The sequence below is a fragment of the Culex pipiens genome, chromosome 2, assembly GCF_016801865.2.
Source record: "Culex pipiens pallens isolate TS chromosome 2, TS_CPP_V2, whole genome shotgun sequence".
NCBI classification, from domain to species: Eukaryota; Metazoa; Arthropoda; class Insecta; order Diptera; family Culicidae; genus Culex; species Culex pipiens.
Window position 1 is genome coordinate 126,886,979 of NC_068938.1, and position 12,643 is coordinate 126,899,621.

General features: G+C 35.3%; 1 protein-coding gene across 5 annotated transcripts in view; it reads right to left on the bottom strand.

The window, feature by feature from the left end:
• LOC120412535 (mucin-17-like) overlaps positions 1 to 12,643 on the bottom strand; it is a 171,454-nt gene that overhangs the window by 19,608 nt on the left and 139,203 nt on the right. The window contains exon 5 of one of the 5 annotated variants that reach the window (XM_052708428.1): positions 3,333 to 3,363. The exons of 3 other annotated variants lie outside the window; for them this stretch is intronic. The gene's annotated coding sequence lies outside the window, so the exon portion shown is untranslated. Of the gene's footprint in view, positions 1 to 3,328; positions 3,364 to 12,643 lie in introns of all 5 variants that reach the window. One more of the 5 variants, XM_052708429.1, reaches the window with a different exon arrangement.

Below are 12,643 nucleotides of genomic sequence, written 5' to 3' on the forward strand. Positions count from 1 at the left end.
GTAAACCAATTATATTTATTTCACGGAGGCTTTTGATATCCATTTAATCAGTATTTGATATGGAAATATTTTAAAATTTTTTATGATAAGTAAAGTATTCCGGTCATTTGAATTTTCTGTTTGTTAAGTTATCGAGAAAGAGATAAAAATGTATAAAAATGTAATGTTAAATCGATGAGTTCAAAGTCAAAATATTTGTCCACACAGTGATAAAGTTTGCTGCCAAGATTGATGAATGAATATGGAAATTTTGCAAACTTCTTACCAAGTTTTCCAACACTCAACCAAGAACAAACTTTCCATGCAAATACGGTTGACAAAAGTAAACAAATCTGCCACGCCAAAGCTCAGCGTAGTTGCATAACTTTCCAGACAGGTCCCAATTGTCGTTATTGCTCGTTCACAGTTCCAACAGTTTCGCCAACCACCCAAACCCGGTGTAGGAGGGTTGTTCTCCTCAAGTGGCAGTGTTCCCAGCGCAAGTGTTGCCTCCTCTCTTCGATGGCACGCGACGGTATCGATGCGAAATCTCTCCAAGTTGAGATGCTGTTTATATGCGTACGTGACAATTTGCCATTTTAATGCGAGTTGAGAGTGTGTTTTGTTGCATAATTTTGGTTGGGGGAGGGAACGTGACCCTTGGTTTATGTGAGAATTAATGAAGAAATTGACTTTGGGATTGTGTTTTTGCAGCTGGTGTTGGAAAATTGTGCTATCATTTGAGGGGAATTTATTGCATTTCGAGTTGATACATAACGATGTGAATATGCAGTTTTATTGGTTTGGTATTAGAAGCTTATATTTTTAAACTCAGAAAGGCAACATTTTTATATACTATGTAAATGGTCATAAATGTGATATATTCCCTGCTATTGAGTTATAAAAAATGCTGGAATTGAGAAATCGACCGTTTTTAAAGTATTGGGTTATTCTCTCCTAACTCACACGAAATCGGAAAAAAGATGTCCCGACCCCTATTCAATTTGTGTGAGACTTTGTCCAAAGGGGTCCATTTTTTCGATATCTAGTTTGTATCTAGTGACGAAGGGGCGATACGCCCCCTATAATTTTTGAACATTCGAAAATAGATCCGTTAAAAAAATCCAGCCTGAAATGGTGATGATTTGGAAAGTAAAATTGGACGCATTTTTTTGGTTTTATCCGCTTTTTTGCAGTTTTATATACAAATTTTGTTTCTTTAGTATTTTTCAAATATTGCTTGATTTGTTTACAATTAAATTCTGTTCAGAGCAATTCCATGTCAAATAGGGAATCGGTTGTACCCCTCTCCGATTTCAATGAAACTTTGTAGACATGTAATCCTACGTTATATAAGCCATTTTTGTGTATATAGAGCCAGTTTTGCTCGATAATGAGTAATGGCATTTGAGAAGGGCGTAGGTGTTTTAGTTATTTTTGTATTTCATAATTTAAATATTGCTGTATTGCCGTTGCATCGTATCAAAAAAAGGTTAAAGACAAACTTGTTGGAAATTTGACGGGCTTTCCGAAAAAAAATACACTGAAAGAAAAAAACCACTCATGAAAATGCAGGATGGAACAATTTGCCTAAAAATTACAAAAAACATTTACTGAAACTGTTTTTCTTTAAAGTGCTCTAAACAGCCGTTGCATCGTATCAAAAAAAGGTCAAAGACAAACTTGTTGGAAATTTGACGGGCTTTCCGAAAAAAAATACACTGAAAGAAAAAAACCACTCATGAAAATGCAGGATGGAACAATTTGCCTAAAAATTACAAAAAACATTTACTGAAACTGTTTTTCTTTAAAGTGCTCTAAACATCAAAATTTTCAAAAACCGAACACTAGAGTCGATTCTCCAGATAATTTTACATAAAAGTCTCCATATTGAACATTGGCTAAATCCTTATGAAATAACAGTGGTTTTAAAAATAAAAATATTGAAAAAATGGTTATGGCAATTTTTATATGACAGTTTTGATTTTACAGTCTCGAAAATATTTTTACCAGAAAGCTCGTCCAATTTCTTTTAAGATTGTCTGGATTGTCTGGAGAATCTACTCTCGTGTTCGGTTTTTGAAAATTTTGATGTTTAGGGCACTTAAAAAAAAAACAGTTTCATTAAATGATTTTTGTGTTTTTTAGATGAGTTGCTCCATCCTGCATTTTTCGTGAATCTTTTTGTAACATCTTAAGATATTTTCACAAAAAAAATGAACGAAAAAAAAATCGTGGTGGTCGAAGGTTTTAAACTTAAAAATCAAAAAATCTCATAAAACTGGAGTATTTTTTTCTTTCAGTGTATTTTTTTTTCGGAAAGCCCGTCAAATTTCTTACAAGTTTGTCTTTGACCACTTTTTGATACGATGCAACGGCTTTGCGATACAGCAATATTGAAATTACGAAATACAAAAATATTTAATACACCTACGCCCTTCTCAAATGTCATTATCGAGTTTCATTGATATCGGAGAGGGTCGAGAAAAAATACGTAAAAATTCCTGTTTTGGGCTGGAATTCTTCTCCACGTCGTTTTCTTCTTTTTCTATCGTATTTTAAACTTGAAACCATTGTTGCTCAGAAGGAATGTTTCCACTAATTTACACAAAAAAATAAACAGAACAAAATGTTTTAAATATAAAATGACTTGTCTGAGTTATAACGGATTCGAAAAATTTTTATAAAAAAATCATGTTACACGATTAAAAAAAAAGTTGAACGAAAAACTACAGAGGTTTATGAACTATTTTTAATTTCTTATTTTTGTATGGAAATCATGAATTTCGAGCTAATTTTCAAATAAGGCATATAATTTTTATAATAGTCACCAAATAACTACTCAACGCCATTTTAAGCTAGCTTTTTCGTTACAAACCAAACATGGAATGTTCGAACAAATTGGCCTTGAACAGAATAAAAATGAATGATGACAAGATTAATTTATATAACTCAATTTAACTCAATTTAAGCGCGTTCAAAATAGACAGAAATAGATGTTGAAATCATTTTCCTTTCTGGAACGATAGAAAAGGGAAATTTACCCTGTGTTCAAATCAGATTGGTCACTTTATGGGGCCATTTTTTTTAAGACAATTTTTTATCCAGAACACGATTTTTGTTTTCACTGTAGAAAATATTTGCTTAAATTTATGATTTGTTTAATTTCTTCACAAAACCAAGTTTTTTTATTAGAAATTTTTTAATTTAGAATTAAAAAACAAACAAACTACAGACAGACTAAGAAGTTGAAAAACCTATCTATACAGATTATTTGCTATCTAAAAGTATGTTGATAATTGTGGAAAATAATAGCAATGGATTTTTTAAATCAAAGAATTATACATACTTACTGATTCAATTTCGCATTTGTTTATCAGTCACCTGTAAGAAAAAGAAAATAATTATAATTAGTTTTCAAAATTGAAAGACAGAATTTGTTGTTGTACAACGGTAGAATTGTGAAACATTTTTTTTGTTTTATTGTTATATGATGATTTTGTTACATTTATTTTTTTGTTTGTAGTCAATTTGTAGTAATTTTTCTGATGACACTACAAATCAAATTACAAAATGCTTTATAAAATATTACGGTTTTACTACACCCAAAATTCCGAGTCGAGAGAATCGTTCCCTCAAAATTTATTGATAGCTCAGAGCCAAAATCGAGAGAATAATTCTATCAACTCACACCACCATAACAAATGAGTTCATTCATTAATTGATACAATAAATCTCCAACAAGTGTCATACATCGACATCTGACCACTCCTTAGCCACCAAGCTGTGGTAGCCGAGGCAGTAATGTCCTTGGGTTAGTATGTCAAAGGTCTACGGTTCGATTCCCGTAGTCGACACTTTTGGTTTTTTTTTTTTTTTTTTTGACGGATGAACTTTTTTTAGCAAATGAACCTCGAGAGGATAATTCTTTCGCCCATCTCGAGCTGTGTTCTCTGTGTCCGTAAATGGTACCACTATTCTTTCGTCTCGAGGCCATTATTCTCTCGGACAACCACTGCCCAGTTTTGGGTGTACTATCAAAAATGAGGAAATCATCAATGAATTTATAAAAGTCTCATACTGATCTGTGTTCCCAAAATTCTAAATTAAAATGTTGTCATTTGTATTACAATGTATTCTGAATACTGTTAAACCTCGCATAGTGCGCAGGCGTTTTACGCTTTTTATTTCTTCGATAACTCTAAAACGACATCATATTTTTGCTATCTTTTTGTAGATTGGAACAAGACGAACAAATTGCTTCAAAAAAATTTCAAAAATATTATGCTGTGTTTGAGAAATCGACGAAATACAAAGCGTAACGCCTGCGCACTATGCGAGGTTTAACTGTAGTTGAAAATCGATTTTATATTTGCAAAGGCTTTATAATGAAATCCAGGACCGTGGTGTAGTGGTAAGCGTGATTGCCTCTCACCCAGTCGGCTTGGGTTCGATCCCAGACGGTCCCGGTGGCATTTTTCGAGACGAGATTTGTCTGATCACGCCTTCCGTCGGAAGGGAAGTAAATGTTGGTCCCGGACTAACCTACAAAGGTTAGGTCGTTAGCTCAGTCCAGGTGTAGGAGTCGTCTCCCTGGGTCCTGTCTCAGTGGAGTCGCTGGTAGGCAGTTGGACTAACAATCCAATGGTCGTCAGTTCGAATCCCGGGGTAGTTAGATGGAAGCTAAGGTGTAAAAAGAGGTTTGCAATTGCCTCAACAATCAAGCCTTCGGACACCTAGTTTCGAGTAGGAATCTCGCAATCGAGAACGCCAAGGCAATGCTGTAGAGCGAATAATTTGATTTTGATTTGATTTGATTTGATTATAATGAAATATATTTTGATTTTAGGACATTGAAATTGAATCTAATTGTTTCAAGATTTGTTTGTTTCAATTTCAAACCTCTCGTTGGCTAAACTAGGATTAAGGGAGTAATATTTAAAAATATGGTAATCTTTGAAATTTGTTCTTGAACCGATAATAAATAATACTTACTCAGGTACGATGGTCTACAACTCCATACACTAAATATTATTTCTGTTTTTTTCCTACTTTATAAATGTGCTAAGTAAAATTCTTATGATTAAATATAAAAATTTATCAAATAAGAAGAAAGATATCCCAACAAGACAATAGGATGATCTAAAACTAATTTAAACCTTGTGTTGATTTTCTACTCTACTCAATGCAATTGAAGCTGCCATTTATAATTTATGTAGATATAAAATTGTCATAATCTCGGGTTAGTTTGCAATACGCCATTACATCCTCCAAAACTCATTTTGCTTTTCTCTGAAACAAATAAAATTCATAGTTTTTTTTTTCAGAAAAGAGCATTTAAAGTGCGTGCAGATAAATAATTTTAATAATGTTTGATGTTTATAATACGTAAATTGAATGAAAATTCCAAAACGGCTTTGCGTACAACTGACGCTTAGAACCAATGGCAAACTAACCCGAGGTGAAATATCGAAAATATCGAGAAATTTACATAAAGTTTCAGGAAAATAATTAGAATCTGCATTTTTTTTAAAGAGTCATTACCACACCTTATGATTCCCTAAGAATTCCCTCAAATGTCTAGAATTAATGCTAATAATGAAACTCCAACTTCAAAACTAAAACATATTTCCCTAGAAAAAAAATCTAAAAAGAAAAAAAGATAAAAGTTTTTTCCAGTGTCCACATTTCACTTCAAAGTATTGCACTCGATCATTTTCACTCAAAACACCTAAGATCCTTTAACGATTTCACTAGCAAAAACTTCACTTCCTAACATTCCACCACTGACTGATCGCCGAACCGGAGTGGTCAGTTGTATTTATCCTTTTTCGCTCCGGTGATTTAGTGAACCATGTTTTCTTCCCGTTTCACATGTGCAGCCAAAATCCAGGCTACTTTTTCGTAACATTTCTTTGAAATTTTATTATCCCACTCAATCCTTGCACAACACAATCGCAACTCAACCAGTTCTTGGGAACGAAATATCTTCGCTGCGCAATGATTGTGCAAAAAGAAAGTTCTCTGGGCTATTTTTTTCCCCCGCTTCGAAACTCGGACAAAGGATTTCGCCATCGTAAAAATTTCCTAATTGCCAAATCCACAAAAGGATAAAACTGTGCGCAAGCAGGAGGAAATGGTCGGCAAAAAATTACGTTTGAACACTCTCTTTTCGCTTATCGATGTTAGATCTAAAGCGTTTTTTCCCTCCTCGGCCGTCCTCCTTTGTTTCAGCCGTTTTAACCGCTTCTTCGAGAGATACCTATTCCTTTCGGGATACTTTCTTCCAGTCCTGGTCTTCGTCTCGTTTCCTTATCCTTTCCTTATCCCTTTTTGAAAAGTGGACGATTGTGTTTGCTCTCAAATCGTCCTCCTCATCGCCATGCCCCGAGGGATGGCAAACTTGAGGAGTGTAATCTGTTTAAAGTCGTCGCTAGGCTTAGAAAGTCAAGACCCTTTCTCTTCCCATTGGGCAATATTGTGGATTTGCTGAGTGCTGAATCACAGACAAAAAGAAAGATTCTTTGAAAAAAATAATAAACTTTCATCTATTTTTAAATTGTGTAGCCCACTAACTAAAGCTGCAATACAAACAAGGTAGTTTACACTTTTTATTTGAAAACAACATTAAATTATCTTAATAGTGTCAGAGCCACCTGTTGAGTCAGAATTAAAACCAATATAATCTTAAACATAGATAAACATACGAATTTTAGTTAATATTTTCATTCAACTATCCATTCTTTATGTTAATGGTATTGCGTAGTTCGATCTGATTTCGTTATCTTTGCTTTTTGAAGAAGTGTCAAATTGTGCCGATAGTCAACTAGAGTTTACCATCTATTTGTCTGTGCCTAAATCTTCCTTCTGTCCCAAAGATGACGACAGGAAGCAGAGAAGTCTTCAGGTGCTCTCAATTTTGCGATGCTGCTGCCAACCAAAGTAAAATAGATCGCTTTTCGTTGGTTGGAGCGCTTGCTTGGAGGCGGATGAGCTCCGGACGAAAGAAAGGTAAATTTATACAGTGTTTATTTAGGCCCCGTTGGGCTTGATGATTCCCAGGAAGCAGCACTGAGACAAGACAAGAGAAATGGCTTTATTGCGTGTTACATTTGGCATGTTTGAAATATATGTTTTGTTTGCAGTGCGATTGGGTACCCTTCAAAAGCAGACGCAAGGTTTCCTTTCATGATGAATTTTTATTTAAATATTGCGAGACCTGTTTGGAGATTTTCCATGGATGCTTTTTTCACCTGTTTTTAGGTAAAAGTAAACAGGATGAATATTTAAGGAGACCGAAGGAGATTTTTTTTAAATTTAATTACAAACTCGTTGCACAGTTTTAGTAGCGATTTTTCTTTTTAAAAGGAATTAAATATTTCAGCTCAATTATAAAATGATAGTCTTGTGTTGAATCGATCCTTTTAAAAATTTTAATGGAACATTTACAATGCGATGTTTTTTTTTTCAAAAGGATCAACAATTTTTTTTTTTTCAATTCAGATCAATAGTTTCAGAGATTTTGGCATTTGAGCAGGGGCCATTCTTCGCCAATAATCATAATCTTTGAAAAATATTTGCAACGGCCTTACAACTGTGAAAAAAAAACAACAAAACAAAAATTGAAGACTGATGTTTATTGCACGTGGAGTCTGTAGACAAAAATATTCAGTGATATTTTGATTAAAAAAACACAAAAGAGTCATGGCTTGTTGGCTAGAACAAATTTAAAATATATCACAAACATGCATCACGAATTTTAACAAATTAACTTTTACTGTTCATTTCACTTCTTCCAAGAAAATCGATTCCTTGAAATCGTTTTTTTGACAATTTGATGTCTTACACAAAGTTCCAGGGATTGTTCAGAAAAATTTATAAAAAAAAGTGTTACCGTAAATCGGGGTGACTTTGATAGGATTTCAATTTGTTTTAGGAATATTTTCCAACACGTAAGGTTTTTCTTGCGTTTCTCTTTGTTTCGTCGTCCGTGTCTGTCGCGGGTGACCATGAACGGCTACGATCAACGACGACCAACTTTTTCAAAACTTTTTTTTTCGTAAAATCGAGATAACTCGTGATGTTTATAAGCAAACCCCTTATGTCTAAATATCAAAATTTTTGTAATTATCTGCTCTACAACTTTGTAGAACATTGTTACACTCAAAAAAATAACCCTGCAAAGTTAGAAAAAAACACGAAATTTTAAAATGAAAATTTTTGTTCGAAATGAAAAAATGACCCTTCTGGGTCAATGTAGATTTGAAAAGTACATTAAATTTCCCATAAAATAACATGTTCCAAAATTTTTTAACAGTCAAGTAATGGAAAACGGGAGAATTTTTAAAACTTTTTTAGTGTTTTTTTCGATGAAAAATACGATTTTTCGGAATTCCGAGTACGCCATCAAATCGGGCGTCTAATTTTACATGAAAGTCCCTTTAACACCAAATTTCTATCTCATCACCGTTTCAGGCTGCAAATGATTGAAAAACACCTCTTTTTTCGCATGTTCAAAAATGGAAGGGGTCGTATCGCCCCTCCGTCACGAGATATCAAAAAACGGACCTCGGATTCGTGATCAGCGACAAAAGTTACCCTTTAGGACAAAGTTGCTGTGTGAGTTGGCGGAGAATTACCCAGGTTGAATAATACCTCTTTTTTTGAGTAATGTTACATAACAAATGTGTAAAAATGTGAACCTGATGAATATTCATCAAAAACTGATGAATATTTACCAATTCTTCATGGTATATTACACATTTTTTTGACACAAAGTCTGTCACTATTTCCTGATGAATATTACCATCATTTTTTTCTGTGTAAGTTACAAACAGGACGAAAAGGTCAGTGAACTTGTCCTAACCGTACATTGCAGGTCAGAACAGTTAATTTACTGCAAAATAAAGCCAAGTTTACGTGAATAAAGTCTTTTGTATGGCTTAATCTAATCTAATCAGACCCTAACGCAGCCAATCTTTCGAAGGGATCCTGGATAGTGCCTTAGGTTAGATGACGCCTAGCACTCTTCTTGTCATTTATTAACATTTGTAGTGCGCCATTGCATCGGAATGCATTGAAACATCACAAGTGTTAAAGCGGCCAGGCCTACTGCATAAAGCCGTATCCCAGAGATGACTCGTAATTGGGTTGAGTTTGAACACAGAGTGTTTGAACAACAACACAATTCTGAATCGGCAGGGGAGGAAGAAGCGTGGGGACACACCACCATGCGCTCCGAGATTTTTGGTTGTATTCGTTGGGAGCACCATGCTAAGAAGGTTTGGTACTCCTTGACTCTCTGGGATGGGACATTGTAAAGTCTTTTGTATGGCTCATTTGGATAAACAATACAAATCGCTGATAAGGTGTATTTTTTTTTTAAATCAACCCATTGTCAGTATTTCACAACCTGTCAAATTTCATTTGGCAGTATGGTGACGATTGACGCCCTTAATAAAACATAAACACCTGCATTTGGAATTCTATGAAAAATTATGAACAATGTTTTGAATACAAAAAGAAAAATCGGACTGAATTTTAAGATCGTCGTAAGGCCGTTGGACATATTTCAAATGCTCATGTCACCCCTCTTTAAAACTTTTTTTTTCAAAAAACTTCAGATTGTTCATGAAAATAGTACTCTTATCATGTGAATGCTATTTAAAATGCATTTTTCTGCATTAAAAACTCACCCGCAGTCGCACACGTGTACTTTGTACCGTCATCTAGGGCGAATCGGGACACATGGGGCGAGTTAGGACAGCTGTTTAGCATGTTTGGGCTCGCTTAAAACCATTTTTCATTAAAATGTTGCAAGAGGTTGTAACCATGGCTTATAATTTCAATAGACGCTCCTTCAAATTATGTCATTCAATGGTGAAAATGAAGTCCCATAAACGATCTTGAACTCGTATAACATCTTCGAGAGAGTAGATCGTTTACATTAATGGTAAACATAGAGATTTGTGTTCATTTCCTGAGCAAAAAAAAAACATTAAAAATTCAAATTGACCTTGGTGCACACACATCTGGTAGTCCGAGTTAATGAGTACCCATTTGCAAAGATAAATAAACTATCATTGAGCAGTGCAGCGCATCGTGTTTGCGTAGTTGAACCTAACGTACTTATGCTGGATTTTTGTTCCCTGCTGTTTGCAGTGCAGTGTAATGTCTGTTAAGGGGGTTATTACCGGGAGGTCTAGCTGATGATCACTCTAAACTCTAAAGTTTAACTTAAACACTTTTTGTCTGTTCATTAGGGTGGTCCTTTTTTGCAAAGTAGAACAAATATAGATGAATCCCAAAAAATTAGAGGTATTCTCAGTCGAGCATTAACCACCCTAGTTTGCATGCAACTGGGCCATAAAACTGCTCTCGTCGCGGAAGTGGGAGTTCAATTTTGATGAACAGCAGCTTATAAATTTGCCGAAGGCGTTTTATGTTATTCTTGTTGCAAAAAAAAGAAGATCTAACAACAGTTGGTCAGCTTTATGGCATGTGCCTTAAAAAAATCGCGCGCGTAATTGGCATTTGGCTTCCTGGGTGGTATTACTCTGGCCCAAGAGCTCTAGAATTTACAGTTTTCTCAGCATGGTGGGGGGATCTTCATCAACAAGCGCGGTGCAGAGAGGCCAGGCAACTGACCCTGACCAGACACTGGCTCCGATCTGCTACCTCTGAGCAGTGCCGTGTGACATTAAGCGCAAAGAAAATCCCCGGGCAGTGGCGGTTCTAAGACTAATTGCGTTGCGATCGATCGTGGATCTCGGGAGGTGGGATTCGATCCCCGCGCTCATGACATGGTACCAGACCAGACCAGAGACCAGACGTGCTGACCGCGTTTAACCTTTTCACGTGAATTGATGGCGCCAACTTTTCACGTTGGATTAGGTGGATGTAAAGTTTGTGCACATTTGCATCTATACGGCGAGTGAGCCGTACGACGACGCCGATCGTTGGCGAGTTCTAACGAGACGTACACCATTGGTGTGTGCCCTGAAGGGTTACGCGTGGGACAGAGTTGCTAGAATCATGATCAAAAGTATATTTGTTGATATATTTAGAGAACAATTTGAGATGATTGGATATCTACAGCATCAGGTAAAATTCGAATGATTGTTAGCACTACAAACGTTGAAAAAAAAACGAACGGTTATCTTTATTTAAACTTGAGATATAAGAGTATAGTACCACCCTAACGAAATTTTGAAATTGTTCAGCGTTAAGTTTTTACATGTCATTTTGCCTACTGAAGTTGAGTCTGCCCTCAGAATTGAACCAAAGAGTCGATATAACGATTTCCGGTCATGTTTCAGGTTTCTTCATTTAAATAATAATGTTTACCTATTGCCAATTTTTAGATTCCAAAATAGAAAGTGCTTCGACAATTCTTTTCATAGAGTTAGTCGTAGACGGCGTAGATTACCAGATTTAGACAAATTTTGCTTGGATTAGCAGGCCCAAATTTTTTTTTAGAAGAAAATAAAAAAAAAGAAAAGTATTTTTTAAAGTTAGGTTTTTTAAAACACTTTAATTATAAACCATCCTATTTTTCAACCAAGCCAAATTTTGCCCTTTTCTATTTGCATCAACTCTTCCGAAGACACCATAGCTAAAATTTAGCACAATTCTTCGGAAAATCTATTTTACCTAATTTGCTGATTTGAATAACTACCGTCAGTGGGGGTGACATTGAGTCTGGGGGGTGAGATTGGGTCAAAGTGATTTTTTACGGTTTTCACCATTTCCTAGATTCTTCTCAATTAAACTGAATTCTGTTAAAAGGGTTGTGTAGGGGACATCTTAAGATGACTTCGCTGAAAAAAATCTCGTTCCTAGAGCAAATCCTGTTATTTTGACAGCTGTCTAAAGTTGAGGTACGTTTTTGGCCAAAAATTACCTCTTGAAAAATCATTTTTCTAAAATTTTTGTTGGGATTGCTCAAAAACTACTCAAATGTTTGAAAATCTCCACTTCAAACATTGCAATGTATATAATATAATGCACAATATTGTAGCATGTCAATACGATTCCCTCGAACAAGAAACACTGTTGGATGACTTGTTTTTACCATATCGTTGTATTTGAGCATCATTTTAGTTTCATTTGACCCAATGTCACCCTCTCTAAGGGGTGAGATTGGGTCAATTTTCAAACTATTGGCATTTAAGGTAGTGTTCATCAAAATCCACCATATTTTGGGAAAATGTTAGTAAACTATCTAAGAACAAATCTACGTTGGAAGATTTTCGATGTTATTTAAATTGTTTTTGTTATTAAGTAATTACGAGAGGTGTGTCGTTTTTTGACCCATAGTCACTCCCACTGACGGTACGCTGTAACTTAATTTAAAAACCAACTGAGAATTCTGGCTCGAGCCTCGAGTCGATCTGGCACGAGATCGAGCCTGAATCGAGTCGAGGCTCGAGTCAAAATTCTCAGTGGGAACATTGTTAGGTTTGCGGCTTAAGGTGAAACGGGAAGGCAGCGCCATATTTGACACCATGACTTGTGTTATGGAGCATCTTTAAGGAAAACGCGGTAACTTAAACAAATTCTGTCTGTTGCAGACGATAAATATAAAGAATTCAAGCTTTCTTTCGAGTCCATAACTTAAGATGTCCAAGAACTGGCGTCCTGTTTTACCTTAAATTGACAAAAA